We start from the raw sequence: 14,205 nt of genomic DNA, 5'->3' as shown, positions 1-14,205 counted from the left end.
GTTGGTATAGCTTTGGTCTTTTTGAATTTGTTGGTACTTTATGGCTTAGCTTGTGGTCAATCTTAGAGTATGTGCTGTATGCAGATGACAAGAATGTATATTCTGTTGTTGGCTGGAGTGTCTTGTAAATGTCTATTAGGTCTATTTGGACAACTGTGAGTTTTAAGTTCAGAATATCTCTGTTAGTTTTCTGCCTCAATGATCTGTCTAATGCTATCAGGGAGGTGTTGAAATCTCCCACTATTATTGTGTGTTTACCTAAGTCTCTTCATAGGTCTCTAAAACTTATTTTATGAATTTGGATGCTCCAATATTGGATGCATATGTATATTTAGGATAGTCATGTCTTCTTGTTGAATTGCACCCTTTATTACTTTGTAATGTCGTTTTGTCTTTTTTGATCATTGTCTGCTTTGTCTGATATAAGAATAGCAACCTCTGCTCTTTTTTTGTTTCCTGTTTGCCTACAGGTCTTTCTCCATCCATTTACTTTGATCTTGTGTGTGTCACTGCATGTGAGGTGGAGCTCTTGAACACAGCAGACAATGGGGTCTTGCTTCTTTATCCAACTTGCCACTGGTATCAGGTATTGATCTTTTGTTTCCATGTTCAGCATTCACTTAAAGACATTCTGTAAGGCAGGTCTAATGGTAACTAACTCATTTAGCTTTGTCTTCTCTGAAAATAATTTTATTTATCTTTCTCTTATGAAGCTTAATTTGATGGGATATGAAATTCTTGGTTGGAATTTCTTTTCTTTAAGGATGCTGAAAATAGGCCTTCAACCTCTTCTGGCTTGTAAGGTTTCTGTCGAAGGGTCCACTATTCACCTGACAGGCTTCTCTTTGTAAAAATAAGGAATGCTTCATGAATTTCTGTGTTATCCTTGTGCAGGAGCCATGCTATCTTCTTTGTATCATTCCAATTTTAGCATGCATGCTGCAAAAGCTGGCACATGAATAAGATTTAAATTCTGAGTATACTAGGATGAATGAATCAACAGAATAACTTAAATGATGTGAGATTCAATAGGGGTAAGGACTATTTGGATATTCATTCTCATATGTTTTTATGCTTCTGAAGAGTTCTTGTAAAAGAGTAAATTGATATTAATAGTACAGCAGCTGTTGGTAAACAATAACTAAAGCATCAAGTCTAGGGAGGTATGGTGTTAGGGTAAAATCACTGATTCAGAGACGTGGGGGTTTAACCCTAATAAATCCCATAATCTAACTAGGTTATAGTTTTTCCAACTGTTAAATGAAAATAGTAAATCAAATTATTTCTGAAGACATTTTGAATTATAAATATCTTTGTCTTTATACCTAAGCTTCATACTTTAGTGAGAGTGCCAGAAAAGCAACAACAATAAATAGTATGTCCTCTTAATACACAGATATCTTTACAGTACTAATTCTTTGTGGCTGTTAGACAAAACTGTAAAGTTCAGGATTTAAAAAATAAAGTTGTTAAACAAAGGTTTAAGCATATTTTTAGCTCTCAGTTTTATGTAAATGTTCTCACCTCATTATTTTCTCAATATATGTAATCACGTTTTTCTGTTTGAAAAAACTACCCAACTGAGCCAGAAGGCTTAGACAATAGAATTAGATATTTGATGTGTGACTTAAGAAAGCAAAATCTTCATGCAATGTGTCCCCTTGGATGCAGATAGTCTTTTATCGTCACCATTGGAATATGAGATGCTTGGCAATGTGCTAACGCGGTTACACCTTATCTTATCTGTTTATCACCACAATCCCTAAGAATAGAAATTTTCGTTCTCATTTAAAACATTTAAAAACGGAAATTTAAAGAGCTTCAGTAACTTGATCATGGTTACACAACTAATAAATGGTAGAACTGGGCTTTGAACCCAGGTCCAAACTGCTTTTCAATCTGTGCTCCATGCTGCCTCCATGTTCTCTCACATGCTTCAGCTTACTGAAGAGCAAAAAGCCAAAAAAAAAAAAAAAAAAAAGGGGGGGGGTTCCAAATTGTTACAGAAAGTCCTCGAATCACTGATGGGTACTGCTACCAATAGCTCTAAGTAATATATGTGTGGGTGGTAGACATCAAAGCTCACAAAGCAATCCCGGTCAATTGTCCCTTCAGATGAATGCCCATAACCACTGCTGGAAAATTACCAAGTTGGCACAGCAAAGGAAAATAAGGCTGTAATAAATGCTCTCTCTTTTGTGGAAGTGGCACATAGACTTTCACTCACAACTCATTGGTCAGAACTGGTCACATGCCTCTTAATGACCAAGGGCCAAGAAGTCAATCCTGTCAAGAAGAAGGGAAACCAGAACTATTTTGGAAATAACACAAACGGCTACCATAATAACTATAGCACCAAGCGATGTGAGCTGTATGTGTGTAAGAAGTGTTAAAGAAGCATAAAGAAGGATACTGGAGGAGCAGAGAAGCTTCCATAAAGAAGTAGCATTTACACTGGCCTTTAAAAATATGCTGTAAATATTCACTTTGTAAAGAAAAGTAAGGGCCAGGCACAGTGGCTCATGCCTGTAATCCCAGCACTTGGGAGGCTGAAGCAGGCAGATCACCTGAGGTCACGAGTTCGAGACCAGCTTGGCCAACCATGGCCAACATGGTGAAATCCCATGTCTACTAAAAATACAAAAATTACAGGTGGCAGGCACCTGTAATCCCAGCTACTCAGGAGGCTGAGGCAGCAGAATCACTTGAATCCAGGAGGTGGAGGTTGCAGTGAGCCGAGATTGCACCAATGCACTCCAGTCTGGGCAACACAGTAAGACTCCATCAAAAAGGAAAGAAAAGAGGGAAGAAAAGGGGAAGGGGAAGGGAAGAAAGAAAAGGAAGGGGAGGGGAGGGGAAGGGAGAGAAGGGAGAAGAGAGGAGGAGAGGGGAGGGGAGGGGAGAGGAAGAGGGAGAGGGGAAGGGAGGGAGGGGAGGGAAGGGGAGGGGAGGGGAAGGAGAGGGAAACATAAGGTAAGAAAGGTGTATTCCAGGAGAGGAAAAAGAACTACCAAACAAAGGTTTCTATGTGATGGTAACTGCATATTCAGGAAAACAATGAAATAGTTGGTGAAGATATGGCAGAACTGCTTAAATTTTATTATGCTTAGTTTAAGAATTATCTGAGGAGATCCAGATTTCACCTGCCCCCATAGATATTCTAATGCTGCAGATTTGGGGCAGGTCATAGGTATATCCATCTCCGCCCTCCATCTCATGCTGTGATTCCAATGCAGAGGTCCATGGACTACACTGTGAGATATACTAAAATAGGAAGTATGATGAGAAGTGGCCTATGAAGGTCTAGAAAGGAAGAATTGGATCCAGAACCTGAAAGTGTTAGTTTTTCTAGCTAGACAATTGTCCTTAATCTTTAGGGAAGGCAAACAGTGGGTACCTTTAATCAGAGGAGCTGTTTGGTGGCAGTACGAAGGATAGATTGGAATAAAAAGAGACTACAATGAGAACAATTGGCCTAGGAAGCTGCTGCTGCATTGATGTAAGGTATAGCTGGTGAAAACCTGAACTACAAGTGTTACTTTGAGGCTTGCATGTGTATTATCGAAAAATAAGTAACGGCAACAATTGTTTTGAATTTAGACTAATGAAAATTTTTTGAGAGAAGTGATTTTCTCACTGACATTGTTTAGAATTGCTGATACATGGGGATAATAAAAATCAGATTGACTTTTAGTCAGTTTCATCATTTTAAAATCTCTGCAGATACTGCATGCCCCTACTCTGTGTAGCTTGGAGTGCCCTGCTCCCACTACCCCACCTTTGCTGTATCTCTGGTAGGGAACCAGTTTGCAGTTCAAGGAGTTTTGACAAATACATACATCTATGAAACCACCATTACAATCAAAATATGAAAATTTCTATCATCTCCAATGGTGCTCTGTAACCCTTCCCAGCCAGTTCCCAACCTCCACCCTTGGCCTTAGTAAACACTGATCTACTTTCTATCACTATAGATTTTACTTGTCTTGTCTAGAGTTTTATATAAATTGAATTATTTAATATGTATTTTTCATGTCTGTCTTATTTTTCTCAGAAGACTGTTCTAGAGATTCATCCAGGTTGTTGCATAAATCAACAGTTCATCTGTTTTATTGCTGAGTAATATTCCATTGTTTAGATGTAGTAGAATAATTTATCTGTTAACCTGTTAACAAACGCTTGAGTTGTTTTCCATTTGGGGCTACTATGACCAAAGCTAATTCAAACAAATCTTTGTGTAGACATGATTTTGTTTACTTTTTCTGGGCAAATACTTAGGGCTGCTAAAATTTCTATGTCATATGGCAAGTGTGTGCTAAACTTTATAAAAAAACTTTCAAACTGTTTCCAAAGTGGTATCATCCTATATTCCCACCAGCACTGTATGAGAGTTCCAGTCACTTCAGACCTGGTGTTATTAGACTTTTTAACTGTAGCCATTCCAGTGGAGGTAATGATATATCATTATTGACCCTTCCCTTTGGCTGTAAGTTTTTTGTAAGATTAGTGATTTGTACTAGATCATTCCAATTATTTTCTTAACACTCTCAGACCCCAAATGCAGCTAAAGGAAGAATTCAAGCCATGATCATTTATAAGGATAAATATAAGGATCATATTATATTATAAGGATTACTCTTCAGTAGTAAATGGTAGACTCAGGGTTTTAATGCTGATGGAAAAACAAAGTTCTATACATCACTTTTTGGTGAGTTCTACCTAGTACTCATTCAAAGAAAAGTGGCTATTCCTGAAGTCCTGCAATACTTCCTTTTCCCACCTCATATAGAAATATCCATACAAAGCACTGGCTTTTCTTTATAAGGCTTGTTTCCTTTCCATATTCCAGGTTAAGTATTATCTTTTTCTTTTGAACTAAGATTATGTAACAAACAAAAGACACTGCAGAGAAAAATCAAGTGACACATCACATAATTCTTTTAGGTTAGGAAGAGGTTTCCTATGGAAGATCAGGACCAAACTGCTCCAGGGTGAGAAAGAAAACAGAGCTGCAGTTATACAGCTGCAAATCAGCTAAGGACATTTATTTTTTCTTGTAACTAACTTTACACTTCTGAATGGTCATGATTGTTCATGTAACGAAGTTATTTTTTTTGAAGGATCACTTCCTCAGCTGAAGATGATTTTGTTCCGAAGGGAAAACGCACATTTATACACAAACACATGCTCCAATACACACTCAACTATTGTTGCTAAGGTTTAGGTATGAATTCTCACAATCCTGCATTTAAACATCTGGTCGGGGATAAAAAGTTATTGATCATAAGCATAAACTAACTGTGATAGTATTTAATAGTAAGCAGTATTCATGAGCAATAAAAATATTCATTTTATTTTACAGCAGGAATTCTGGTAATTCTTATAATTCTGGTGATTCTATCTGAATATATACCCTTTGTCCTACCTATAAGTGGCTATCTATAAACTTAGAAATTTAAACCTAATAGAGTGGAGGTAAGATGCCATCTCATGCCAGTTAGAATGCTGATCATTAAAAAGTCAGGAGACAACAGATGCTGGAGAGGATGTGGAGAAACAGGAACACTTTTATATTGCTGGTGGGAAGGTAAATTAGTTCAAACATTATGGGAGACAGTGTGGTGATTCCTCAAGGACCTAGAATCAGAAATACCATTTGACTCAGCAATCCCATTACTGGGTATATACCTAAAGGATTATAAATTGTTCTACTATAAAGACACATGCACACATATGTTTCTTGCAGCATTGTTCACAATAGCAAAGACTTGGAAACAACCCAAATGCCCATCAATGATAGACTGGATAAAGAAAATGTGGCACATATACACCATGGAATGCCATGGAGCCATAAAAAAGGATGAGTTCATGTACTTTGCAGGACGTGGATGAAGCTGGAAACCATCATTCTCAGCAAACTAACACAGGAACAGAAAACCAAATACTGCATGTTCTCAGTCATAAGTGGGAGTTGAACAATGAGAACACATAGACACAGGGAGGGGAACATCACACACTGGGACCTGTCAGGGGGCTGGGGAACTACTGGAGGGATAGCATTAGGAGAAATACCTAATGTAGATGACGGGTTGATGAGTGAAGCAAACCATCATGACACGTGTATACCTGTGTAACAAACCTGCACATTCTGCACATGTATCCCAGAACTTAAAGTATAATTTAAAAAAGATTATCTAGTCCAATAACCTCGTTTTCCAAATTGAAGAAATCGGGGCCCATGTGCCCATGGAGCCTTGCTCACTGCTAGCACAGCAGTCTGAGATCAAACTGCAAGGCAGCAGCCTGGCTGGGGAAGGGGGGTCCGCCATTGCTGAGGCTTGAGTAAGTAAACAAAGCAGCCTGGAAGTTCGAACTGGGCAGAGCCCAACGTAGCTCAGCAAGGCCTACTGCCTCTATAGACTCCACCTCTGTGTGCAGGGCATAGCTGAATAAAAAGCAGCAATTTCTGAAGACTTAAACATTCCTGTCTGACAGCTCTGAAGAGAACAGTGGCTCTCCCAGCATGGTGTTTGTGCTCCGACAACGGACAGACTGCCTCTTCAAGTGGGTCCCTGAACCCCGTGTAGCCTAACTGGGAGACACCTCCCAGTAGGGGCCGACAGACACTTCATACAGGCAGGTGCCCCTCTGGGATGAAGCTTCCAGAGGAAGGATCAGGCAACAATATTTCCTTTCTGCAGCCTCTGCTGGTGATATTCAAACAAACAGGGTCTGGAGCAGACCTCCAGCAAACTCCAACACACCTGCAGCTGAGGGATCTGACTGTTAGAAGGAAAACTAACAAACAGAAAGGAATTGCATCAACATCAACAAAAAGGAGATCTAAAACAAAACCCCATCTGTAGGTCACCAATATCAAAGACCAAAGGTAGATAAAACCACAAAGACAGGGAGAAACCAGAACAGAAAAGCTGAAAATTCTAAACCTCCCAAGGATCACAGCTCCTCACCAGCAACAGAACAAAGCTGGACAGAGAATGACTTTGACAAGTTGACAAAAGTAGGCTTCAGAAGGTCGGTAATAACAAAGTTCTCCAAGCTAAAGGAGCATGTTCTAAACCAGCACAAGGAAGCTAAAAACTTTGAAAAAAGGTTGGACGAACTACTAACTAGAATAAACAGTGTGGAGAAGTCCTAAATGACCTGATGGAGCTTAAATCCATGGCATGAGAACTTTGTGACACATGCACAAGCTTCAATAGCCAATTCAATCAAGTGGAAGAAAGGGTACCAGTGATTGAAGATCAAATTAATGAAATAAAGCAAGAAGACAACTGAAGATCAAATTAATGAAACAAAGTGAGAAGAGAAGTTTACAGAAAAAAGTGTAAAAAGAAATGAACAAAGCCTCCAAGAAATATGGGAATATGTGAAAAGACCAAATCTACATTTGACTGGTATACCTGAAAGTGATGGAGAGAATGGAACCAAGTTGGAAAACACTCTTCAGGATATTATCCAGGAGAACTTCTCCAACCTAGCAAGGCAGGCCAACATTCAAATTAAGGAAATACAAAGAACAACACAAAGATACTACTCAAGAAGAGCAACCCCAAGACACATAATTGTCAGATTCACCAAGGTTGAAATAAAAGAAAAAAACGTTAAGGGCAGCCAAAGAGAAAGGTCAGGTTACCCACAAAGGGAAACCCATCAGACTAACAGTAGATCTCTTGGCAGAAACCTTACAAGCCAGAAGAGAGTGGGAGCCAATATTCAACATTCTTAAAGAAAGAATTTTCAACCCAGAAGTTCATATCCAGCCAAACTAAGCTTCATAAGTGAAGGAGAAATAAAATCCTTTACAGACAAGCAAGTGCTGAGAGATTTTGTCACTACCAGGCCTGCCTTACAAGAGTTCCTGAAGGAAGCACTAAACATGAAAAGGAACAACCAGTACCAGCCACTGCAAAAACATGCCAAATTATAAAGACCATCGATGCTAGGAAGAAACTACATCAACCAACAGGCAAAATAACCAGCTAACATCATAATGACAAGATCAAATTCACATATAACAATATTAACCTGAAATGTAAATGGGCTACATGCCCAATTAAAAGACACAGACTGGCAAATTGGATAAAGAGTCAAGACCTATCAGTGTGCTCTACTCAGGAGACCCATCTCATGTGCAGAGACACACATAGGCTCAAAACAAAGGGATGGAGGACGATCTACCAAGCAAATGGAAAGCAAAAAACAAAATAAAACAAAACAAAAACAGAGGTTGCAATCCTACTCTCTGATAAAACAGACTTTAAACCAACAAAAGTCAGAAGAGACAAAAAGAAGGTCATTATATAATGGTAAAGATATAAATTCAACAAGAAGAGCTAAATATATATGCACCCAATACAGGAGCACCTAGATTCATAAAGCAAGTTCTTAGACACCTACAAAGAGACTTAGACTCCCACCCAATAATAATGGGAGACTTTAACATCCCACTGTCAATGTTAGACAGTTGAACGAGACAGAAGTTTAACAAGGATATCCAGGACTTGAACTCAGCTCTGCGCCAGTTGGACCTAATAGACATCTACAGAACTCTGCACCCCAAATCAACAGAATATATATGCTTCTCAGCACCACATCACACTTATTCTAAAACTGACCACGTAATTGGAAGTAAACCACTGCTCAACAAATGTAAAAGAACAGAAACCACAAGAAACTGTCTCTTAGACCACAGTGCAATCAAATTAGAACTCAGGACTAAGAAACTCACTCACAACCACACAACTACATGGAAACTGAACAGCCTGCTCCTGAATGACTACTGGGTAAATAACAAAATTAAGGCAGGAATAAAGATGTTCTTTGGAACCAATGAGAATAAAGGCACAACATACCAGAATCTCTGGGACACATTTAAAGCAGTGTGTAGAGGGAAATTTATAGCACTAAATGCCCACAAGAGAAAGCAGAAAAGATCTAAAACTGACACCCTAACATCACAATTAAAAGAACTAGAGAAGGAAGGCCAAACAAATTCAAAAGCTAGCAGAAGACAAGAAATAACTAAGATCAGAGCAGAACTGACGGAGATAGAGACACAAAAACCTCTTCAAAACATCAATGAATACAGGAGCTGGTTTTTTGAAAAGATCAATAAAATAGACCACCAGCAAGCCTACTAAAGAAGAAAAGAGAGAAGAATCAAATAGATGCAATAAAAAATGATAAAGGGGATATCACCACCGACCCCACAGAAACACAAACTACCATCAGAGAATACTATAAACACCTCTACACAAATAAACTAGAAAATCGAGAGGAAATGGATACATTCCTGGACACATACACCCTCCCAAGACTAAACCAAGAAGAAGCGGAATCTCTGAATAGACCAATAACAGGCTCTGAAATTGAGGCAATAATTAATAGCCTATCAACCAAAAAAAGTCCAGGACCAGATGGATTCACAGCTGAATTCTACCAGAGGTACAAAGAGGAGCTGGTACTGTTCCTTCTGAAATTATTCCAGTCAATAGAAAAAGAGGAAATCCTCTCTAACTCATTTTATGAGGCCAGCATCATCCTGATACCAAAGCCTGGCAGAGACACAACAACAACAAAAAAGAGAATTTTAGGCCAATATCCCTGATGAACATCGATGCGAAAATCCTCAATAAAATACTTGCAAACCAAATCCAGCAGCACATCAAAAAGCTTATCTACCATGATCAAGTCAGCTTCATCCCTGGGATGCAAGCCTGCTTCAACATATGCAAATCAATAAATGTAATCCATCAACTAAACAGAACCCATGACAAAAACCACATGATTATCTAAATAGATGCAGAAAAGGCCTTTGACAAAATTCAACAGTGCTTCAAGCTAAAAACCTCTCAATAAACTAGGTATTGATTCAACGTATCTCAAAATAATAAGAGCTATTTATGACAGACCCACAGCCAATATCATACTGAATGGGCAAAAACTGGAAGCATTCCCCTTGAAAACTGGCACAAGACAAGGATGCCCTCTCTCACCACTCCTATTCAACACAGTGTTGGAAGTTCTGGCCGGGGCAATAAGGCAAGAGAAAGAAATAAAGGATATTCAATTAGGAAAAGAGGAAGTCAAATTGTCCCTGTCTACAGATGACATGATTGTATATTTAGAAAACCCCATTGTCTCAGCCCCAAATCTCCTTAAGCTGATAAGCACTTTCGGCAAAGTCTCAGGATACAAAATCAGTGTGCAAAAATAACAAGCATTCCTATACACAAATAACAGACAAACAGAGAGCCAAATCATGAGTGAACTTACATTCACAATTTCTACAAAGGGAAAAAAAATACCTAAGAATACAACTTACAAGAGATGTGAAGGACCTCTTCAAGGAAAACTACAAACCACTGCTCAATGAAATAAAAGAGGACACAAACAAATGGAGGAACATTCCATGCTCACTGATAGGAAGAATCAATATCGGGAAAATGGCCATACTGCCCAAGGTAATTTACAGATTCAATGCCATTCCCATCAAGCTACCAATGACTTTCTTCACAGAATTGGAAAAAACTACTTTAAAGTTCATATAGAACCAAAAAAGAACCTGCATGGCCAAGATGATCCTAAACCAAAAGAACAAAGCTGGAGGCATCACACTACCTGACTTCAAACTATACTACAAGGTTATAGTAACCAAAACAGCATGGTACTGGTAACAAAACAGAGATATAGACCAAGGCAACAAAATAGAGGTCTCAGAAATAACACCGCACATCTACAACCATCTGATCCTTGGCAAACCTGAGAAAAACAAGAAATGGGGAAAGGATTCCCTATGTAATAAATGGTGCTGGGAAAACTGGCTAGCCATAAGTAGAAAGCTGAAATTGGATCCCTTCCTTACACCTCATAAAAAAATCAATTCAAGATGGATTATAGACTTAAATGTTAGACCTAAAACCATAAAAACCCTAAAAGAAAACCTAGGCAATACCATTCACAACATAGGCATGGGCAAGGACTTCATGACTAAAACACCAAAAGCAATGGCAACAAAACTCAAAATAGACAAATGGGATCTAATTAAACTAAATAGCTTCTGCACAGGAAAAGAAACTACCATCAGAGTGAATAGGCAACCTACAGAATGGGAGAAAATTTTTGCAATCTACTCATCTGACAAAGAGCTAATACCCAGAATCTACAAAGAACTTAAACAAATTTTCAAGGAAAAAAACAAACAACCCCACCAAAAAGTTGGCAAAGGATATGAACAGACACTTCTCAAAAGAAGACATTTATGCAGCCAACAGACACATGAACAAATGCTCATCATCACTGGTCATCAGAGAAATACAAATCCAAACCATAATTAGATACCATCTCATGCCAATTAGAATGGCAATCATTAAAAAGTCAGGAAACAACAGGTGCTGGAGAGGATATGGAGAAACAGGAATGCTTTTTACACGGTTGGTGGGAGTGTAAATTAGTTCAACCATTGTGGAAGACAGTACGGCGATTCCTCAAGGATCTAGAACTAGAAATACCATTTGACTCAGTCATCCCATTACTGGGTATATACTCAAAGGATTATAAATCATTCTACTATAAAGATACATGCACACGTATGTTTATTGCAGCACTATGCACAATAGCAAAGACTTGGAACCAACCCAAATGTCCATCAATGATAGACTAGATTAAGAAAATGTGGCACATATATACCATGGAAAACTATGCAGTCATAAAAAAGGATGAGTTCATGCCCTTTGCAGGGACATGGATGAAGCTGGAAACCATCATTCTCAGCAAATTATCACAAGAACAGAAAACCAAACACTGTATGTTCTCACTCATAGGTGGGAATTGAACAATGAGAACACCTGGACACAGGGAGGGGAACATCACACACTGGGTCCTGTTGGGGGGTGCGGGGTTGTAGGAGGGATAGCATTAGGAGAAATACCTAATGTAGATGATGGGTTGATGGGTGCAGCAAACCAACATGGCACATGTATACCTATGTAACAAACCTTCACATTGTGTGAAGAAGAAAAGGAGGAAGAAGAAGAGGAAGGAGGAGGAGGAGGAGGAAATTGGGGCCCATAGCAGTTTAGTGATTTGTCCCCAAGTCCCTCCTGTAGTTAGTGGAAAAGTTGAATCTAGAGCCAAGATCTTCGTTGCTCAATCTGGTATACCATCCTATGTCCCGTGAATAGCTAAAAGACAGAGTTGAAGCATAAAGATTTTTTTAAGTGTACCATATTTGTAAAACCTTTAAATAAATGTAATTTCCTAATGTCTTAGCAAAATGTAAGCAAACAATTCTAGAATGAAAAACTAAAGTTACTTCCAGATGGCATCAATGTATTCCTCCCTCAGTCTCCATGATAGAAAACTCAGGAAGTCAGGGTTCTATACCATCTCCAACTTTCTAACAGTTACTTGAGTAAGAACATTAATTTTTTTTGCAATCAAACATTGCAAAGAAAGAATGTGGTGTTCTTTTCATTCTAGGTGAACTTATGGGCCTTGGCTTTTTCTACATTCAAGACTATATGGGGGAACAGACAGGCTAATATCCCACAAAGCCCTAGATCCACAAAGCCTAGACTGACAAAGCAGATAGAAGAATTTTACTGGGGAGGGTTCCCCATGAATTTATATTTCCTAGACTCCCCCCATTTTACAGTTTTGGATCAAATAACTAATCCTAAAGTAAATGATCTCCTCATGCCTCCTACCTGACATTCCACATAGCCCAGGTCCCTTCACAATTTGGCTCAAATTTCCTGGAAATTCAGCCGAAATTCAATCTCGGTTTGTGAACCTTGGCAAAGCATTCTGCTGGCCTGCTCCAAGATCCCCCTGGCCGGCAGCATGCATGCACTCTCTTCCCTCTCAGGAGGACCCAGGGGCCAGCTTTACTGTGTGTTTGTGTTGGTTGGCCTCCCCAAGTCCAGAGTGACGTCTCCCTTCCCAAAACTCCATGTCTACCATTCCCTGATGTTGATCACCACACTCCAGAGTGAAAATAAAAATCGTGGGCCCATATTAAAAGTGAAAAATTTTATAGCATCCTTCAAAGTGTCCAGTTTAGTCTTGCACTCCCTCCCTTAAGTGCCTTCCGCGTTCTCCACCCATTTCTTCCCCATCCTTAACAATATTCTTGCACACAGTTTCACCATCCCTTGAAATTATTTGATTCTAAAACACCCTCTAGCCACTCTGCCCTTTACCACAGATTTTCACAACACTATGTGTTAATCTACCAAGTGTATAAAGACGATGAGGAAGTCTATAAGGTGTGTATCACTCCGTTTTATCATTTGGTTAGTCCTGCAATTAAGTTAAAATGGTTTTCTATATAGCATCTCTCTACACATAAAGAATTCCTATCAAGAAATTTGCAAAATTAAATCTAATTCTTTTTTCAAAATATTATCTGCCATCTCCACAAATTAACAGTTGTATTTAGAGCAACTGCAATTGTAATTTTGTGATTGCATTAAATCCCAAAGTGACTTTCCTAATGTAATGACTCTAAAATTTGTAAAATCCATGGAAAATTAAGCAAGTGAAAACATGCCATAAAATTGGGGCTGGGGGCAAGACTGCCATAACTTACAAGCATCAAAAAGCGATAATAAGTAAAACATTTTTGTGCCAACATGGTACTCAACAGATGGACTATACATTTTTTAAAAATCCAAAAACATATATTTAATAAATGTCAAGGTCGAAAATTCAAACCGGACCATTTGTTCATTCAGAGAAAAATAGTTTTCTATCTCACAACATGTACTAATATGCTACATGGATTATAAAGTTAAACAGAAAAAGAAGAAATTTTTAAAACTCAGGTTTTATTGGTCTAAAATCCAGTATTTAGAGAAATAAAAATTAAAATAAGATTCAATTTTTTTATTTTACTTTTATTACTATACTTTAAGTTATAGGGTACATGTGCACAACGTGCAGGTTTGTTACATATGTATACATGCGCCATGTTGGTGTGCTGTACCCACTAACTCGTCATTTACATTAGGTATATCTTGTTCCCCTTCCTGTGTCCAAGTGATCTCATTGTTCAATTCCCACCTATGAATGAGAACATGCGGTGTTTGGTTTTCTGTTCTTGTGATAGTTTGCTGAGAATGATGGTTTCCAGCTGCATCCATGTCCCTACAAAGGACACGAACTCAGTCTTTTTTATGG

The 14,205-nt window shown here is 38.6% G+C and overlaps 1 non-coding gene across 1 annotated transcript; it reads right to left on the bottom strand.

Moving 5' to 3' along the window:
• Positions 1-849: 849 nt before the first annotated feature.
• On the bottom strand, positions 850-955 carry LOC111529642. The gene has a single exon (XR_002727491.1). It is a non-coding gene; the product is annotated as a U6 spliceosomal RNA (small nuclear RNA).
• Positions 956-14,205: the final 13,250 nt, after the last annotated feature.

This window comes from Piliocolobus tephrosceles, chromosome 7 (assembly GCF_002776525.5).
Source record: "Piliocolobus tephrosceles isolate RC106 chromosome 7, ASM277652v3, whole genome shotgun sequence".
In the NCBI taxonomy this organism is placed as follows: Eukaryota; Metazoa; Chordata; class Mammalia; order Primates; family Cercopithecidae; genus Piliocolobus; species Piliocolobus tephrosceles.
The sequence above is the reverse complement of the archived record's forward strand: the minus strand, read 5'-3'. Positions and strand labels throughout refer to the sequence as shown.